General features: G+C 37.0%; 1 long non-coding RNA gene across 1 annotated transcript; it reads left to right on the forward strand.

The window, feature by feature from the left end:
• Positions 1–1,228: 1,228 nt before the first annotated feature.
• LOC116422801 lies at positions 1,229–21,350 on the forward strand. Its single transcript, XR_004233339.1, has 3 exons — positions 1,229–1,352; positions 1,684–1,768; positions 20,684–21,350. It is a non-coding gene; the product is annotated as an uncharacterized LOC116422801 (long non-coding RNA).
• The last annotated feature ends 265 nt before the right edge of the window (positions 21,351–21,615 follow it).

The following is a 21,615-nucleotide window of genomic DNA, read 5'->3' on the forward strand; positions in this document are numbered from 1 at the left end:
TAGCGGAATAAGGCCAAAGCTGGCCCATCAGTGTTCAAGGTGGTTCTAGGAGCAGAGTCCTGTGGGGAGGAGCCAAAGATGATGACCCAAATGGAGATAGTCAGGAGTGGACGGGGAAGAAAATGAGGTAGGAACCTTCATTCAAACATTAGGTAACCGTGAAAAATAGGTGAGAGTCTTATTGAGATGAGACAGGTGTAGTGCCTGCAAAAAGTCAATAAGCAATTAGGAATCAACTATTTCCTGGGCAGCTTGACATAGTGGATAGAGGGCTAGACTTGGAGTCAGCCTCTCAAGGAATTTCTTCATCTAGGAATTACTTATATCACGAAATCATAGCTCCTTGATTCTCCATGTGTCAAGAAAAATATGCCTAAGTAACAAAAGTCTGGTTTTTTTTAGTGGACTTGATTAAGTTAAACAGAAATGAAACAATATCTTACATTTTATCCCTATATTGGGTTTTAGAGATCAAATGGCAAGCAGCATGGTCAATGAGGGAAATCTGAGATGCTAGATTCATAGAGCTGGGCATGGAAATATGATCTGAGTTCCAGAGCAATAGGACCAAAGCTAATGGGAATTCACACAGAACAGGATCAATGTGGAAAGTAGGGTGCTGTCCTATGGATAATGAGGTGACTATGATATGGTGTATAAAGAGTCAGGAAAACATGGATTCAAATCCTATTTCCACCACTATTTCTGTGGCCTTGAGCAAATCATATAATCTCAGTAAGCCTCCATCTGTAGAATGGGGATGATAATTAGCATCTACCTCAAAATTATCGAATTTAAGATCTGGAAAAGATCTCAATGGCCATCTAGTCCAAACCATACCCAATAAAATGCCCACTGTAATATACCTAACATGTCATACATAAGGCTTCTAAAATTGGGGATGCTATCACTTTGCAATACAACCCATTCCATTTGGTGATAATTTGTTAGGAAATTTAAATCAAGTATACCTTTGCTTCTTTCAAAATTTCTACCCAATGTGCTTGCTCTGGAGCAAACAGAAAAATCTAATCCTTCTTCTACATAAATCTTTTAAATCCTTGAAGAAAGTGATCATGTTCCCCATGAATCCTCCCTTCTCAAAGCTAAACTTCTCCAGTACCCTCAACTGATTGTTATCTAACATGAAGTCACAGTCCTTTAACATCCTGATTGTTATTCTCTGGCCTCTCCAGCTTATCAATGTCTTTCATAAATTGGGGTGCTCAGAACTGAAAACAATACTCCACAAACAAGTCTGCTGAGTTCTGAATGCAGCCACAATGGTCTATTTAGACAGCTCCCTCTGTTCTGTCATATTGAAATTGTGTTTCTGGTGGAGAATTTCATTGGTGAGCTTTCTCCCTTTTCCTAGAAGTTATGTCTCTTGGTAAAGCCTAGGATCATTTTAGCTTTTTTCATTGTTATTAGGATCAAGTGAGATTAACATATGCAAAGCGCTTTGCAAACCTTAAAGTACTATATAAATGCCAGTTATCATTATTTTTAATGCTGCTTTACTTCTCAGGGAGGATTAGCCCAAAATGGCATAATTATATGGAGACTGTATACCCTTCATGTTGTGGGGAAGCCAGCTGTTCATGTTCCCTCAGCCTCTTAGTAGAAAAAAGTGCAGCTGTAAGGTCAGATATGCACCAAGTATTTTATCGGTTTTTCTTCCAGAAACCCCATGAGGAATAAGTCCTACATCCACCTGCCTGCTGACATCCCCGGAGCAAGCAGACAAGCATGAAGAGTTGGGTGTGTGGTAAGTACTGGACTCCTATGACAGCATAATCAGTTATAAACTTGGTTAAGCAGCAGAACTACAGACACATGGGAGCCTGCCCAGAAACTAGTCTGTGTATTTCATCAGCAAAGCCCAAGAGGGATCATCGCCGGAGATTGGGGAGATACCCTGGGAAGAGGGTTACAGTAATAACCTAGTGGTTACCAGATTAGAGACTCACTGCATGTGTGTGGATAAAATCCAATTCAGCACAGTGCCCTCCTGAGCAAGGGATTCCTTTAACAATAATATTATCACTGGGAAATCTTTAGCTATTTACCTCCTGGTAACCAAACCATACTCAAAAGGAATCTCAGGAATGAGCTTTTCCTTCAGGAACACAATTTTAATATGGCAGACCAGGGGGAAATATCTAAATGGGCCATTGTGACTGCATTTAGAACTCATCAAACAACACAAATTCTATAGGACTTACAAAAATGTGGAAAAGGGCAAATAGCTGAGGACAAATATAAAGAGAGACTACCATTCATAATGATTTTTTTAAGCTATGCGCTAGGGATACACAAAAATGAAAGTTCCTATACTTAAGAATGCATTCTATAGAAAGAAGTAACACAAACAACTGAATGAAGATCGCAGAGTGCTATTTTCACCTTTTTTTTCTTTTATTTCTTTTTCTCATGGCTTTTCCCTTTTATTCTGATTTTTCTCTCCCAACATGAGTGATATGTAAATATGTAAAAAATGAATGTATATGTATAACTTAAAAGATATATATATATTTAAAAAAAAAAAGAAGTAGCACAAACACAGAATACAGAATCACTGAATTTAGGAGTTATAAGTGACTCTAGTTGCTATCAAGTATCATCAAGATCCAACAAAATTTCTGTGTGAAGACTTCCAGGAAGGAAGGTTGTATCTCTTGAGACAACCTCTTCTACTTTGGGATAGCTTTAATTGTTAGGAAGTCTTTCAGAAAACTTATATGCTTTGATGCAAAGTGCAGTGAGCAGAACCAGGAGAACATTGTATACCGTATCAGCAACATTGTGCAATGATCATCCATGACTGATTTAGCATTTCTCTCAACAAAACAATTTAAGACTAGTCCAAAATCCTCATGATGTTTGCTCATATCTAGAGAAAGAACTGATAGATCAAAGTGTACTATTTTCACTTTCTTTTGGGGTGTTTTTTTTCTTTTGTTCTGTTTCTTCTTTTACAACATGACTAATATGGAAACATATTTTACATGATTGCACATAAATAACTTGTATCAAATTGCTCAGGGAGAGGGGAGAGGAGGGAAGAAGGGAAGGAAAGTGTAGAACTCAAAATTTTATATAAAATGAATAAATGAAAAAGTAAAATATTATTTAAAAGGAGGAAAAAGGAAGTCTTTTTCTGACATACAACCCAAATTGGCTTTTTTTGCAACTGGCCTCCTTGATATTCCTTGTACACCACAGACCAGGTTTTGGCTCTAGGTATTTTCACTGACTGAATCTCATGCTTTTTATTTTTTCCTTTGTCTCTACTTCCTGCTTCCTTAGCTTCCTCAACTGAAGTCCCACCTTTTGCAAAAGTCATTATGCTGTATGTATTTTATTCACATCTGGTTGTTTGCATATAGTCTTCCACAATTAGACTGTGAACTCTTTGAGGACAGGACTATATTTTGCCTTTCTTTGTATGTCCAGAACCTAACCCAGGGCCTGGAACACAGTAGATACTTAATAAAGCTTTTTGATTTGACTTAGCTTGCTTGACTTGCACCCACTGGAAGAATTCTTGCAGGACTCTGCCTTGTGGAGTCAGAAAAAACAAATCTAGTGCCTTCTCCACATGACATCCCTTCAAATATATGAAGACAGCTATCATATCCTCTGTGAGGGTTCTCTTCCAAATCAATCAGCCAGCATTTATTCAGTGATACATCTCACAAAGGACTGACCCAAGTCAACATAATTATATGGTGACAGATTACCCCTCATGTCATATTGATTGATTAAGTATTTATCTACAGCACCAGGCCCTGTGCTGGTGCTGAGGATATGAATACAAAGAATAAAATGGTACTGACTCACAAGGAGTTTCTATTCTAATATTCTAATATTCTAATAAGAGTATAGGAGAGACAATGAGCACATATGTAAATATATGCAGAAAAAAAAGGTAATGGATAACGACAAATATACACAAGGCAGTTTGGGGAGAGGGCCTAGAAATTAGAAAGATTGAGAAGGGCTTTATATGGAAGGTAGTGCTTGAATTTCTTCTTAAAGGACTCTTATGAGGCAGAGATGAGGAGGGAATATATTTCAGACATGTGGGACAGTCAACCGAAAAAATGGAAGATAGGAAAACAGAGAGACTACTTTGGCTGGATTACTTAGTTCTGCAGAAGGCTAAACATTCCCAAATTCTTCAGTCTGTCCTCAGATGATCTTAACCTTTTGGTTGACTTCCCCCTTCCAAATATTCTCCGGTTTATCAATGTTTTCTTTAAAATAGGGCCTCTCCAGAGGAAATATGCAAATAAAATGAAGAAAGAGATTTATTTTCTTTTTTAATAAAAGCTTTTTATTTTCAAAATACATATATATGAATAATTTTTAAACATTTAACATTTAACATATATATATAACTCTTATAAAATCTTGGAAACATTGATTTTCTTTAAAAAAAAAAAAAAAAGATGCAGACACATAAGGGGATCAGGTAGCGTCATGGGAGGTGGCACTTGAACCAAACCTTGGAGGAAGCTAAGGATTCTAAGAGGTGCAAGTTAGGAGGAACAGGATTTTAGGCATCACGGAGTCAGTCTGTGCTAAGGCCCAGATGAGGAAAAAATCTATGAACAATAGCAATGGAGTCATTCTATCTGGAACAGAGAGTACATGAAGGACAGAGATGTACAATTTGCCTGGAAAGACTAGAGCCAGATCACCATGAGATTTTTTGGTTGGCTTGTTTTTTATTTTACTTTAATGGAGGCATCAGGGTTAGGTGACTTGTCCAAGATCATGCAGCTAAGAGTATCTGAAGCTGTATTTGAATTCGCATCCTCCTGACTTAGAGCCAATGCTCTCTCCATTGCATCACCTGGTGTCCCTCATTATGAGAGTTTAATACCAAATAGTGTTTGTATTTTATCTGAAAGTCAACTGGAGTTTCTTGAGCCAGAGAGGAACATGGGCAGATTTGTACTTTAAAAATATCAATTCAGGGGCAGCTAGGTGATGCAGTGGAAAGAGCATTGGCTCTGGAGTCAGGAGAACTGGAATACAAATACACTTGATACTTACTCTTGAGGAGTCATTTAATCCCCATTGCCTTGCCAAAAACAAGTATATATATATGGTTCACTCTTCAATACTCCATTTGTATTGCCTTGCTTTTAACAATTTCTTCAGCACTTTTATAGGAATCTGGATTGGGAAAGATAAGGAGACTTATTAGGATATTACTGTAATTTTGTCCTGGTGAGACATAATGAGGACCAGAACCACCATAGTGATTGCGTGAGTGAAGAGAAGAGAAGGAAGAAGGTATAGCTGTGATCTTCCTGTGAAGGTACAATCAACATGTTGCTGACAATCAATTGAATATGAGGGGTGATGGAAAAGGAAAAATCAAGGATTCCTCTGAGACTGCAAACCATTTTGTAGCAATGACTAAAAAAACTAAGGACAAGGAAAAGAGATCTTTTTTTGAACTCTGTTGGATAAAAGACAAAAATTTAAAATGCAGTAAGATGGGTACTTGAAATGGAAGAGGTGAAGACACTGACAACAGGAAAAAGATGGACCTATTCAGTTCTCATTGTGCTTGTTCTCTATATCAAGAAGAGCAATGTTTAAGTTGGAAAGTATAGAAGGGAAAAAGTCAACCAGTGTGTTGAAACCCACAGTGAGTGAAATTATAATAACAAGGTACATAGTTGTCTTCTAAGAATCTGGATCAATGAGTTCACATAACCTACTTCCCAGGACATTGGAAAAAATGTTTGAATGTGAATCAAACTGTGGAGAAAAGTTGAGGATCTCCATACAGGACAAGAGAAGAATAAATACAGACCCTATTTTCAAAATGTGAAAGAAGGTATCTACAGATGATAGGTCTGCGAGCTTGATTTCATTTCCTGGCCAAATTCTAATATATATTAATAAAAGTGAAAGGTGGGGTGCAGGAGTGAGGAAAGAGCTGGTTTTATAGACAGACAGAAAAATAGTCACATGAGGGAAGGAGCAACTTCAAGAAGCATAATTTGTAAATTAGGGCTTCTTAACACTTTTTCCACTCATGACTCTTTTTTTACTGGAGAAATTTTTATGTAACTCAGGGTATATAGGAATATAGGAAAAATATATATATATATGTGTGTGTGTATATATATATATATGTACACACATGCACGCGCGTGCATACACACACACACACATATTTCACTCTTCAATACTCCAGTCTTTGTATTGCCTTGCTTTTAATAATTTTTTTTCATAGCAATGGTTAGCAACTATTTAAATTTTTTTTAAGTTTTCAATTCCAACTTCTAGAAGTCTATGCCATAATTAATTTTAATAGTATTTTATTTTTCCAAATACGTGCAAAGATAGGTTTCAACATTCATATTTGCAAAATCTAGTGCTTCAAATTTTTCTTCCTCTCCCCTCCTCTCTTCGCAAGACAGCTAGAAAACCGATATAAGTTAAACATGTGCAATTCTTATAAACATATTTCCATATTCATCATGCTGCACAAGAAAAATCAATCAAAAGGAAAAAAACACGAAAAATCTAAAAAAACAAAACAAAAAAAAGATGGAAATATTATGCTTTAATCCACATTCAATCTCCATAGTTCTCTCTCTAGATGTGGATGGCACTTTCCTACAAGTCTATTGGAAATGCCTTGATTCATCTCATTGTTGAAAAGAGCCAAGTCCATCACAGTTGGTTATCATACAATTTTGTTTTTATTATGTACAATAATCTCTTGGTTCTTTTCACTTCATTTAGCATCAGTTCATGTAAGTGCAGGTTTTTTTGAAATCACCCTACTAGTTGTTTCTTTTAGAACAACAATATTCTATTACATTCATATACCACAACGTATTCAGTCATTCCCTGAATGATGGAAATCCACTCAATTTCCAATTTCTTTATGCCATAGTTTAGAGCAGAGGTCCTTCAAGTGTAGTCTGTGGATCTCTGTGGATTTCTAAGACCCTTTAAGGGAATCTTCAAAATTTTCATTTTCATAATAAAACTAAGATGTTATTTACCTATTAACATACTTCCTACCTTATCCAACTACATATCTATGTGAAATTAGATATTCTTCAATCGAAACAATATATCAACGATAATCTGAATGCAGAAGCAGGTATGAGAATCTAGTTACTTTCTTTTTAGTCAAACATGGAAATTTATAAAACTATGTAAAGTAATAACACTCTTCTCACTAAATTTTTTTTGTTTTGAAATATATATCCATTATCATCAAAGTGATTATATGTAATCAGTTTATTATTGTTATTTTAAAAAGAAGTAGATACTTTAAATTTTTATCAGTTTTAATTTCTAATGTGGTAAATACTGATAGATATAACTCACATAAACAAAGCTTAGAGGAGTCTTAAATAATTTTTATGAGCGTAAAGGATTTCCAAGATCAAAAAACTTGAGAATCATTGCTTTAAAGTAGTCCATAACAACCTTGCCAACTACCATGTTATTCCAAAATTCTTGTTTTCTGAGGAAACAAGAACTACTTGATAGCAATATACTACTATATAGTATATAGTACTGTAAACTATAGTACTTTAACACAATGATTCTCAAGTTTTTTGTTCAGGAGAACATGGTACACAGCAACAACAGACTTGGCTTTTTTCAACAATGAGGTGTTTCAAGGCATTTCCATTATATTTGTGATGGAAAGAGCCATCTGCATCCAGAGAGAGAACTATGGAGACTGAATGTGGATCACAGCATAATATTTTCAACTTTTTTTGTCTTTTCTCCTTTTTGATCTGATTTTTCTTGTGCAGCATGATAAATGTGGAAATGTTTAGAAGAGTTGCACATGTTAAAGCTATATTGGATTATTTGCTGTTTAGGGGAGGGGGGAGAGAAAAATTTGGAACATAAGGTTTTGCAAGGATGGATGTTGAAAACTATCTTTGCATGTATTTTGAAAAATAAAAAGCTATTATAAATTTAAAAAATAAAACAAAAATAGTTTATTGATTCTTGGCGGCTTTTTTTTTTTTCATTTTTGATTGAGCTTTCCTTTGAGCGTCAGCATAAATGATTGTATTTCATTGTGGCCTTGGCTGATCCTTGAAATGCTTGACTTCCCTATACTAACAGCCATTGCAATTTCTCTCATTGTCATTGTAGCGTACGCTATAAGAGCCATAACTTATGCATGTCTCCTTTCAATGACATTATTATTAAAGTTTTTTTTTAATTTTTGAAACATATGCATGGATAATTTTTCAACATTAACCCTTGCAAACTTTGTGTCCCAATTTCCCCTGCTTCCTCCCACCTCCTCCCCTAGACGACAAGTAATCCAACATATGCTAAACAAGGTAAAAATATGTTAAATCCAATATATGCATACAGATTTATACAATTATCTTGCTGCACAAGAAAAATCAAATCAACCAGAAAAAAGGGAGGGCAAAAATAAAATGCAAGCAAACAACAAGAAAAAGAGTGAAAATGCTATGTTGTGAACCACACTCAGTTCCTACACTTCTCTCTCTGGGTGTAGATGACTCTCTTCATCACAAGATCATTGGAACTGGCCTGGATCATCTCATTGTTGAAAAGAGCCATGAGTGACAACCATATTTAAAAGCCACAGAATTTTAAAATATATCAAACCAGGGCAATTTATGTATGGCACAAAAATCCAGCACTTGTCTGATAGAACCAACTGAAGGTGGAGAAACCAGTTCAATCTGGTTTCATATAGTTGAGGTCAAATATTCTCAGTCAGCCTTTTGCCAGTAGAAACACACACATGACCACTGCTGTCATAAAACGAAACTACCTCAGAGTCGTACCTTGTCCCAGGGATTTCCCACATTACTCTTAAGTGTCACGTCCAAGATCATTCATACACAGGCTGGAGTTGAAGGTGTCTTCAGATATTTGAAAGGCATTTATGTGAAAGAGAAATGAAATTAATTATGCTTAGAAAGTAAATCCCTTGAGGGCAGGGACCATTTGGGATTTTAATCTGTATCTCGGGGTACTCATTGTATTCTGGGTACTGATTAGCAAGGACTGGTTGTTAAATTTTCAGTGAAAGCATTTCTGCCTCAGAAAAGGATAAAGGCTACGAAACAGGGCTTGACCGTTTTTTGTTAAATATTAAATAAAAATTAATGTTAAATAAAGAGAGAAGAAAATTATGGAGAAAATCATAATAATGAAGATTAAACTTAAAAGTTCATTCTGTGTCTTCGGAGGTAGTTTAGCTTTTACATTGAATGACTGAATGCTTAACCTCCAAAGGACAAAACGAGAATGCAGAACCAGATCAAGCTGCAGAATCAGGAAACTGAAGCCACAAATTTGGGTGTGTCTTAAGGAGAAAAAAAAACAAAACAAAATAAAACAAAACCAAAACCAGAAAAATTTATTTGTATGAGATTAGATTTTCTCCATATACTTCAGCCGAAACAATGTTTGCAACAATTTGAATGAAAACAAAAGAATCCAGTTGTTTTCTATCAAGCCATACATTGTGGAGATTTATAAAATTATATAAAACAAAGCCAGTCTTCTCACTAACTTTTTGGGGAAAATATATCCATTTTGTCATTAAAGTGGACTGTTTATTTTTTAGTTTTAATTTTTTAAATAATTTTTCCGTTCATAAAGCTGTCCAAAGGGGAAAGGCCTACCTCAGAAGAAAGTAAACTGGCCAATTTCTGAGATCCTTTTGAACTTGAAGGATCTGGTACCTGGAATTTTGTATTCACTAGTCTTGAATGACCCTTGTTACCAATAACTTCAACTAGTAATCACCCTGTTTATACCTGATAGGAGCTCCCGGAATTGTTTCTGCAGCCCCCAAACTATCACTGGTCAGTCTGTGGACCTCACAGGTTGTTCTGAGAAAAACTTTGAAAAGTTCCAATTTTTGCAGTCAGGCATCCTCCACTTAACGTTACTTTGCCCAGCATAGTTTTGCCCTCACATCATTTAGTCTTATACTGTCCAGACTTAACCATACCATTGTGCAAGTCTGGCTGAGGCATTGTTCCACAAAAACTTAAATTTCAAAGGCAGTGAGGCTCTAGGCTAAATCCTGAGCCCCCGGGGCATGGATTTCCCCCCTAGTGGCCGTCTGCTTTCCATCACCACAGTCTAATCCTTCTTCCCCTTGTCAGCTCTCCCAATACATAAAGACAGCTATCATTTCTCCCAAATTAATTTTTTTCCTCTAGGTTAAACATTTCTAATTGAAATGGTCTCCAGTCTCCTCATTGTCCTGGGCATCCTTTTCTAGACCCAGATTCAAAATTCTAGAGTTAGAACAGACTTTATAGGTTGTCTATTTCAACTTTATCATTTTACAAATGAAGAAACTGAGGTCTGGAGAACCAACATGATAGCCAAGATCACAGAATTAAATAAGTTGCAAGGCGGGAAATAAAACGTAGCTCCTGTGGCTTCAAATCCAGTGTGCTTTGTCAATGTTTTCTAAAAGGCATTCAGAACTGAACACAAGTATTCCAGATGTCATCTGAGCAGGGACGAGAACAGTGGAAATTATCATTTCCTTCCTCCGGGATGCTATGGTTCTATTAATGAAGCCCAAGAATGAATCAGCTTCTTTGGCCCCCATGTCACTCTCTCTGTGGGTGTCCTCCAAGAATCCTGGGTCCCTTTCTTTCCTCCCTCCACTGTAGTATCTCATCCAAATTGACCTCTCTAGACAGCTTCCCCCTCTTCGTCATTAGAATGGTTTGTGTTTTGTCAGCAGAATTCCATTCTTGACAGTTTTCCCATTTCTTCTGAATTAACTTCTCTACTGTTTAGGGTCACAGGACCCTTCCTATTTGTTTTATGAACTCTAATAAATCTGTCCCAAAATATAGGATACGTATCAAGCTAAGTTCAGTTTTCCTCTCCTTTGCGTGCTCTAAGATGGAATAATTGCTTCTTTTCAAAAGTCCTGTTTTTCTCTTTCAGGAAATGATCCTTCCACATTGAAAGGATTTCTAGTCATATGAAAAGGTGCTCTAAATCACTATTGATCAGAGAAATGCAAATTAAGACAACCCTGAGGTACCATTACACATCTCTAAGATTGGCTAAGATGACAGGAAAAGATAATGATAAATGTTGGAGGGGATATGGGAAAACTGGGACATTAATACATTGTTGGTGGAATTGTGAACAGATTCAACCATTCTGGAGAGTAATTTGGGATTATGGCCAAAGGACTATCAAACTGTATATACCCTTTGATCCAGCAGTGTCTCTACTGAGTCTGCATCCCAAAGAGATTATAAAGGAAGGAAAGGGACCCACATGTGCAAAAATGTTTGTGGCAGCCCTTTTTGTAGTGGCAAGAAATTGGAAACTGAGTGGATGCTCATTACCTTGAGAATGGATGAATAAGTTATGATATAAGAATGTTATGGAAATTATTGTTCTATAAGAAATGATCAGCAGGATGATTTCAGAGGCCTAGAAAGACCTACAGGAATTGATGCTGAGTAAAATGAGCAGAATTAGGACAACATTATACACGACAACAGCAAAATTATACAATGATCAATTCTGATGGACGTGACTCTTTTCAGCAATGAGATGATTCAGACCTGTTTCAATGGTCTTGTGATGGAGAGAGTATCTGCATTCAGAGAGAGGACTATAGGGACTGAGTGTAGATCACAACAGAGTATTTTCACTCTTTTTGTTGTTGTTTGCTTGCATTTTGTTTTCTTTCTCATTTTTCCTTTTTTGATTTGATTTTTCTTTTGCGGCATGATAATTGTGGAAATATGTATAAAAGAATTGCACATGTTTAACATATATTGGATTACTTGTCATCTAGGGGAGGGAGTGGGGGGAGGAAAGGAAAAAATCTGGAACACAAGGTTTTGCAAGGGTAAATGTTGAAAACTATTCATGCATATGTTTTGAAAATAAAAAGCTTTAATAAAAAAGAAAGAAAGAAAGAAAAAAGGAACTAATTCTTCCTTTCTGGTCAGAATATAACTCTCTTTTGCTTCCTCCATATTTTGATGAATGGAATTATCATTATAGAAAATAAAAATATATCAGGAGCTTCTCTTCTAGCAGAAAATTCCAGTGGATATTGTAATTCTCTAATGAAACTATTCCAGACCTAGTATTGGGTGTCTCCATCTATACTATGTACCTTTTCTGGGAAGACAGTAGCAAATTCCTGATATGATATCACTTCTATCTGTCCTTCCATTAGTTCTCATTGAAAAGTATTTTGTCATGCTTCTGTCCTCCAGTTCTTAGATTTCTTCAACTGAATATATCTTCTTAACATACAAAGTTATTCCACTGTATTTTTTGCTTATGTTGTCCCTTTGAATTAGGCATATGCTTTCATAACTATATTCCATTCTTGGATATGATTTCAGCAAGAGTCAGTGATATCTATAAGATTGATTTACCTCCTTGTATTAGCATCTATATAATAATAACTAGCAATTTTTTAGAACTTAAGATTTTCAAAATACTTTGCAAATTTTACATAATTTTATCCTTCTGACAGGAAAATAGGTGCTATTATCATCTCCATTTTGGTTGGGATTGAAAGAGATAAAACGATTTGTCCAGGGTGACGTAGATAGTAAGTGTCCGAAGCTGGATTTGAACTCGGGTCTTCTTGACTTCAGATCTAATGTTCTGTGTACTAAGGCACCACCTAGCAATATACCTTGTTTGTTGTTCATAGCTTATGCATTTGTGAATAGTTCTCTAGCACTCTGTTTAATGGCTGATCCTCTTCTTGGATATTGTTTTCTTGTGAATTATTTGTCTTCTTTGCTGTTATTCTTTTTTCTCCTCTGTCTCTGTTACTTTTTGTCAGATAAATATAAGCAGTTTTCTCTCTAATCTTTATTTATATTTACACATATTTATTTATATTTATATTTACAATTTACATTATATACATTTATATATTTACATTACATTCTCACTATATTTATATTTTTCTACATTTACTATATCTTTACTATACATTTTACTTGGAAACTACAGCAAACATTAATGAAGAGAACTACTTTTGCTTAAAAATTATTTACATTTAACTTTATTTAAATATAAAGTATCATCATGCTCTTTGAGTTTTTCCTCTAAATGTGTATCAGCATCTTCTCTCCATTCATTTTCTTTCACTTTACTTCATGTGATTGTCATTAGTTTGCTCTTCATTTTGTGAGTCTGCTTTTCTCACATTGCACTATTTCACAAAGTCCTTTCCAGATTTCTTTATAATATGTGTGTGTGTGTCAGTATTGATTGCATTATAGTATTCCATTACAGTAATAGACCAATATTTATTTAACCATTCCTGTACTATTGGATATTTAGGTTGCTTCCAGTTTTATGTAATTGCAAATTATATTCCAAGAAACAGCTTTAACCACTATATATTTTTAATTTAAATTTCCCTTAATTAGAATTGCAAATTTCCTGGTAAATATATTTTTTCCTAGCCCTTGTTAGATGCACTTCATCCCTATTCAAAAGACCATCCTCTCTATACCATTAAAAAACAACTAGATATTCATTTCCCAAGACTACATTTCTTTTCTGAAGCTTATGCCTTTAACTGACAGCAGGGATGGAGATATCACCTGTAACTATGAGGTCTTCAGTTTCCTGCCCAGAACTTTGTGATATTCAGCAATGTGTTTTTTTCCCCTGAGGCAATTGGGGTTAAGTGACTTGCCCAGGGTCACACAGCTAGGAAGAGTTAAATATCTGACACCAGACTTGAACTCAGGTCCTCCTTACTTCAGGATGGTTGCTCCTTCCGTTGGGTCACCTAGTTGTCCCTCAGCAACTTTTTTTAAAGGTTTGTTTTTGACACCTAATCTACAAGTTGTTCAAGTCATGGAAAGCACTTCAGCCTGGTATATATTAAATATGCTGAAAAGCCAACATACCTAAGATTCTTAATAAATGCTTGCTGACTGACTGATATGTGCCTGTTTAAACTAAGACCAATTTGGTATCACCCAGAGAACAGTCCCTCACTACTACTACAATACTTGCCTCTTATCTTCTTTTTTCTTTTTTCAAAATTATATTTATTGTTTTACATATACACATGTATAACCTATATTTGATTGCTTCCCATCTCAGGGAGAGGGGGAGGTAGTGAATGAGAGAGGTGGGATAGAATTTAGAACTCAAAACTTTTTTAAAAATAGTTTTAATTGGTCTGATATGAACAGACAATTTTTAGATGAAGAAATTAAAGCCATTTCTAGTCATATGAAAAAAATGTTCTAAATCATTATTGATTAGAGAAATGCAAGTTAAGACAACTCTGAAGTACTACTACACATCTCTCAGATTGGCTAAGATGACAGGGAAAGATAAAGATAAATGTTGGAGGGGATGTGGGAAAACTGAGACACTAATATATTATTGGTAGAGTTGTGAACAGATCCAATCATTCTGGAGAACAATTTGGAACTATGCCCAAAGGGCCATCAAACTGAGCATATCATTTGATCTAGCAGTGGATCTATTGGACTTATATCCCAAAGAGATTATAAAGGAGGAAAAAGGACCCATGTGTGCAAAAATGTTTGTGGCAGCCCTTTTTGTAGTGACCAGGAACTGGAAACTGAGTGGATGCCCATCAGTTGGGGAATGGCTGAATAGGTTATGGTATGCGAATGTTAGGGAATATTATTGTTCTATAAGAAACGATCAGCAGGAAGATTTCGGAGAGGCCTGGAGAGACTTACATGAACTGATGCTGAGTGAGGTGAGTAGAACCAAGAGAACATTGTACCCACAACAAGATTACGTGATGATCAACTGTGATGAACTTGGCTCTTTTCAGCAATGAGGTGATTCAGGCCAATTGAAATAGACCTGTGATGGAGAAAGTCATTTGCATCCAGAAAGAGTTCTGTGGGGACTGAGTATGGATCAAACCTTTTTTGTTGTTTGCTTGTTTTTATTCTATCTCATTTTTCCCTTTTTAATCTAATTTTTCTTGTGCAGTATGATAATTGTGGAAACATGTTTAGAAGAATTGCACATGTTTAACCTATATTGGATTACTTGTCATCCAAGGGAAGGAATGGGGGGAAGGGAGGAAAAAATTTGGGACAAAAGGTTTTGCAAGGGTGAATGTTAAAAACTATTTTTACATGTATTTTGAAAATAAAAAGCTATTATTAAAACTATTTTAACATGCAATTGGGGGAATAATATATGTATATATGTACATATATCTACATGCATTCATATAAATCTATTATTTATTTTTAACTAAAAAAACCCCAAACAATAACAGTTGAATTCCAAAACGTTTCCCTCTTGCTCTCCTGTCCTCCACCCATTGAGAATGGCTCTTATCTTCTAATTATTACCAGGTGGCCTCTCTTGGCAGCAGCATGTATCATTCCATGGAGCACATGAATTGACTTCCTAACTGAACTGTCCACCCAGCTTGCTCGTCTCCTACTAGAGAATTCAGTGGTCCATCCCAGGTCACATTCTTCCATCACCCAACCTCCTCACTCTGTTTAGGATTCTCCATCTTCATTTCACCTTTGAACCCCTTTTTCCCCATTTCTAGTGCTCCTTCTCCCAAGGAGTTGGTGAGAGTCTGAAATAGATATCTTGCAGGGTAGGACAGAGGTATGTCCTTATTCTAGGATCATGGAGGCTTTCCTTGCCCACCCTCAAGGAGAAGGGAGATCTGAAACCTTGAGGGAAGAAATGGCAGCATCAGAATGGAAATACATGAGGATTAGACTTGCATCTGAGCATGTAATGGGACAAAGTTGCATTGCTGCTGCTACTCACCACTGAACAACAAAGGAACTAACGGGAAAGAGAATGCTGAAACGGTGAAGCTATAGCTGAACCTTGGAGCAGATACTCAGTAGCCATAGTCATCCCTGTGATAGAAAGCAAAACTGTGTCTGAAAGCGAAACTGGTGACATCCATACTTTTCTATTCTTTGCTTTGCTTTTACTTTTGAGATTCAATCCGGAGTCTAGTCCTGAAATATATCCCAATCCTTGTTTTTTTTTTTTTTTAAGTTTATTTTGATTTTACATTTTCCAATTAAAAAAAGAAAGAAACTGATTTCTCTAAGATTCCAAGATTATTTCAGTACTGGTTTTGTACATGTGCCCTTGGGCATTCAAGACAGCTGAATCTGGGTGGGGAAGTAAAGAATGGTAAAACACTCAAGATGGTAAAGCATAAAAAGCATAGGAGATTTTATATGGTGATATAGATTCACTAGACAGAGATAGATTGTCTAATCCCTGAGACTACCAGCTGGGGGCTCAAGATGAACAAAAGAGATTTTATTGATTCATATTCATCTAGCTTCCAAAAGTAGATATCACATGGAAATGCATTCTCCTGGGTAAAGGAGCCTGAGGCTAGCATTTCTGGTAGAAGGCAAAAGGAGGAGAGCTAGAAGAAGTTCCTCTGAGATCATTGCTATTAGGACACCTTTGATATTCCATCACCCATCCTAAGGGAAGGTTAAGGAAATCTTTCATCCATAGGGTGGAGCTGAGGGCTGTTCCTAGAAAGCCGCACCTGAAAGGAGCAATTTGGGCAAAGAAGATGCTACACACACAAGAGTGGGAGCCACCCAAGAGAATGTAATCTGTTCTGTTCTCCAAGCTTTTGTCCTTTACCAGTTATATACCGACAACATTTCTAGTGCACGAATATAGAAATATAAGTAGATGCCAGCAAATTTAAATAGCACTTAGAGATTTTCAAAGCCTTTTACAAATATTCTTTTACTTGATCCTCGAAATGCTAGAAGGTAGATGCTCTCAGCATCTCTTTTTACCCATGAGGAAACTGAGAATACATGACTTGTCCAGTCACAGGCTGTAAATATCTGAGGCAGGATTAGCACTCTGGTTTTCCTAAGGTCCATTGTCGAGCACCGCTTAGCTCTAAACGTACCTCCACTATTGCTAGACATTCTTCCAAGGAATCCTTCATCTTCCCCATCAGCATGCAGAGAAGAGATGGATTCTTTTAGTGCTTTCACTTTCTGTAGGAGGGAAACCAATCTAGATTTTGTTTTCTTGTAATTATCGCTCTCAGCACCAGAGGAGACACAAATTTAGCTTATTTTCTGAAGGTCACTGTAAAATTACTCTTTTCCTCCATACTTGAAGGACCTAAAATTCTGGGTCTGCTGACATTCTTGTGGCTAGTGTTTTAGCCTAAGTTGTGTGACACATTCTTAGAACATAATATTCTCTGTGTGTTTCTCTCTGTCTCTGTCTTTCTCTGTCTCTCTGTCTCTGTCTGTCTGTCTGTCTGTCTGTCTCTCTCTCTGTCTCTTTCACTGTCTATCTGCTCTCTGTTTTTCTCTCTGTCTCTGTATCTTTCTGTCTCACTCTCTATGTTTATTATTATTATTATGGGGCTACCTTTGCATTAATCTGCTTTGAAACTCATAGAATTCAGTATTCAACCATTTGGATACTCTATCACTGTATCCAAATAGTGGATACTTCACTTGATGCTTGCTCTGCACTTCTCAAACTTGGTTGTCATCTTGGTTGAGCAGTAGGGATGTGAGTATACTGCTTAGCCCCACCACTGCGCTATGGTCCTTGGCCATGGGCAGCTCTTTACCAGTAGGTGGCTGTGTCCAGGACTGTTGGTTAGAGTCCATGATGCTTAGCCTGTGGGCATCAGTGGGCAGGTTGTGGGGGAGTTACTGCAGGAGGATGTGACTACAACATATAGTCTCCTGACTCCCCAAACAGTGCTACTGGAAGGGGCATACCAGGACATGGAATAGTCGGTGTGCTGATCAGAAGGTGGTGGCTCAAGCACTCGTGGCAGAAGTCTAGGTGGAGTTGAGGTACTGGAGGAGAAAGCAGGACTCCTGGCAGCCCCAAGCCCAGGCTGTGGTCAGAGGTGTGGGAAGCAGAGGGCACAGGATCATAGCTTCCACCTCCACATTTAGCCCTCTTCCCGCTCAGGGAAGCTTAGGTGGCAGGACGTAGGGAAGTTGGCTCAAAAAGGGAAGAACCCAAAAGAACTGGATATTGAGTGGATGTCCATCAGTTGGGGAATGGCTATATAAGTTATGGTATATGAATGAAATGGAATATTATTGTTCTTTAAGTAACGATGAGCAGGTTGATTTCGGAATAAAGAAATATGAAAGAAAAGACTTCAGGAAGATTTACATGCTGAGCAAATGAGCAGAACCAAGAGCACATTGTACACAGTAACAAGATTATGTGATGATCATCAGCAGTGGACTTGGCTCCTGTCTACAAAGCAGTGATTCAAGACAATCCCAATAGCCGTGGTATGGAAAATGCCATCTGCATCCAGAGAGAAAACTATGGAGACTGAATGTGGATCAAAGTATAACATTTTCACCTTTTTGTTATTGTTTTGTCTTTGCTTGTTTGTTTTTTCTTTCTTGCAGATTTTTCCCCTTTTGATCTGAATTTTATTGCACAACATGACAAATATGGAAATATGTTTAAAGGAATTGCGAAAATTTAACCTATATCAGATTGCTTGCTGTCTTGGCGAGGGGGAAGGTAAGAAAGGGAGGGAGAAGAATTTAGGACACCAAGTTTTACAAAAATGAAGGTTGAAAATTATCTTTACATATATTTGGAAAAATAAAATACTATTTCAAAAATGGGAGGAACCTAGCTGGACAGGGCTGGGCTCGCTTGTTTCTCCACAGCTGGAAGTCCCACTTGCCTCTTTTGGGGGATTCGGTGGGGAGAGATGGTTAGGGAACCGACTGGAAATGTACTCCTTATGGGACAAATTCATTGGATACTCGTCGTTTTTGCCACTCCTCATACCTTCTGGAAGCAATTAACGATGGTAACTGAGATACCACTGTATATATATTTCACAGCAAATTGCTTGATAGCAGTAACACTAACTTACTTGTGAGAGGTGCCTAATCAAGTCTCTGAAAAAAGCTTTCTCACTTTCTCCCAAGACTTTCCCACATTTTCACTTGAGATGTCAGCTTGTTCCTCTGCCTTTGATTTTCACTGAGCAGATTTCTGCCTAAATCCTAAAGCAAACAGAAGCTGTCTTCCCTATCTCCTCTTGGAAGATCTTAAGCAGAAGTCCCATTTCTGTCTGCTTCTCACCTCTTCTTTTATTTTCTCTCCTCTCCCCACCAGTAAAATTTTGAACACCAGCTACTTTTTTTTTCTTTTTTGGCTTTTTCATCGGTCTCTAGCATTCTCAAGAGACTTAGCTAGGAGAATGTCCTTAATTTTGAAGATTGTTTTTTTAAGGCCACTGGCTTTCACTTCAAGGGGACAAAAGCCAGGATTGTTGAATCAAACCCTATTCGATAGTATGAGAAGCCTGAGGAGTGCAGTACCAAGTCCTACCCCTACATCTGGGCCACCTAGGCAATGATTTGAATGAAGACCCTATATGTGCATTCTAGCAGTTTTAAAAGAAGGACACTTGATTAACCTCTCCCACCTATTTTAGATCATTCATTTGACAATAAAGGACTCTCTAAAAAAAGTGACTATGTAGTAAACCAGCATCTGCACAAAGAAAAAGAAGGAAGGACAGATGGAGAGAAGGAAGGAAGAAGTATTTATTAAGCACTTATTACTGCTAAGTGCCAGGCACTATGCAAAGGGTAGTGATACATATTTAAGAAAAACAGCTTATATTCTAAAGGGAGAAGACAACACTTAAAAAGAGCTGAAATGCTGGAGGTAAAAGGAGAATGGACTTGAAGTCTAAAAGCCTGGAAAAGTACTAGGAAAAAGATGAAGGCTAGCCTAGGCTCCTTCACAAAATGGAGACTCCAGGAATAATTCGCCAGTGGAAGCAAGAGAGACGTACAGAAAGATATTCCAGTTTGAGAAGGCCAGAGATGGTTGGATGTTCCAGGATGAGATGGTTCGAGACACTGAAGGAAGTTCCAGGATTTTGAAGTGATAGAGGCAAAGTTTTCAAATCTGGAAATCATAGGCAGGGTTAATTAGTGGGTAGTAAAAGGTATTATCTGCTTCTAAGTCTAGTCTGGAATGTTGGATCACAAAAATTGATTGAGTAGAATGAGAGGCAAAGATTGGAGTGTCCTTCCACCTATAGAGGTCTATCAAGAAGGGGGATGTGTAGGATTTTAACTGTGATCCCAAGTTCACTTGTCTATAAAGCCATATTTGAGTAAGCAGAAAGGACTCCATTTATTTTAAAGATGAAAGCAAAAGAAATTCGGAAACAATTAAAATCTATAGGTCTATAAGATAGTAGCCAGTTAATATGGGCATGAGCATTCCCAAAGAATTCTGGTTCTAATTTGCTTGGCCACTTTCAGGAAAATGTCAAATGAGGATAAAGGACCTTCTGAGGAAGATGTTTATGGTTTTTTTTTTTTTTTGAGATTCTACAAATGAATACTGTCAAGTTCAGAAAGGGAGGGTAAATAAACTTCGAGCACCTGAAGATCTAATATGTGAAAGGGACACCTCAATTATGAATATAACATTATATGAATATAAATACATGTATAAATAGAGAGAACAAAGAGGTGAAAGGGAAAAATTGGAGAGTTGTTTTTTTCTCTGTCTGTGTATGTATGTAACTTTCAAGTCTCTTCTCTGTTTTGATCACCTTCTTTGTCTCACTTTCCTTATCTTTCCACAGTGTCTGGACCTGTATGCTTCATCTCTTATAAATAGAAGAAGGAAGAAGTCTCTTTGTCTTCCAAGTTCTCCAGCCAGCTCCATTCCTCATGCATTTTCTGGCAAAAATTGAATCATCATTCTCTCCACCAATGAGGAGTCTTCTACTCAGGTTTGAACCTGAGTTACATACGTATTCATATGTTCTCTAGCAAGCATTATCAATTCATTTGCATTTCCAAATGCAATTTGGATGCCATTTGCAATTATGAAATTCTAAGACGTAAACACCATGGGATCATCCTAAGAAAGATCAAAGAAAACACAATCTAAACACTGTGAAATGAATTGTAGCAGTCATACATTTTTAATAGGTTTCATTCCCAGACAGTGAATGACCTTGGCAACAGAGTCTTCCAACTTGTGTCATCCATTTGTCCACCAACCGATTAATGGATGACAAAGAAATTGAAAACTACACCAAGAAAACCAACATGATGGCCTGACCTCCCGGAGGATGTAGAACAAAAAGGGAGCATGGTGCTCTAGAAAGCACTGACACAGGATAAGGGTGCCTCATCTCAAGTTCTGGCATTATGACTCAGTGTAACCATGTGTAAATCACCCTCCCAGAACCTGCTAATACCTGTGCTACCTACCTCACAGGTTTGTTCATTCCTTTGGCAAATATTTATTCATTATTGTGGTAAGCTCTAAATAACATTTTAGCTAAAACACTTTGGGAAGTACAACCTACTCTCCATGCATGAGGAATTGATAAGATGAAGATTATTTAGGAAAGACAGTGTTTGAAAAGTAAGAAGAGGCCTGGGTTTGAAACCCCATCCCACTCACTCACCCCCCACAATGGATGAGTCATTTAGTCATACCTTGACTCAATTTCCCTAGATATAAAATGAGGATGGTACTCTCTATAGTATGTAGCTTACAAGG

Source organism: Sarcophilus harrisii, chromosome 3 (genome assembly GCF_902635505.1).
Source record: "Sarcophilus harrisii chromosome 3, mSarHar1.11, whole genome shotgun sequence".
NCBI classification, from domain to species: domain Eukaryota; kingdom Metazoa; phylum Chordata; class Mammalia; order Dasyuromorphia; family Dasyuridae; genus Sarcophilus; species Sarcophilus harrisii.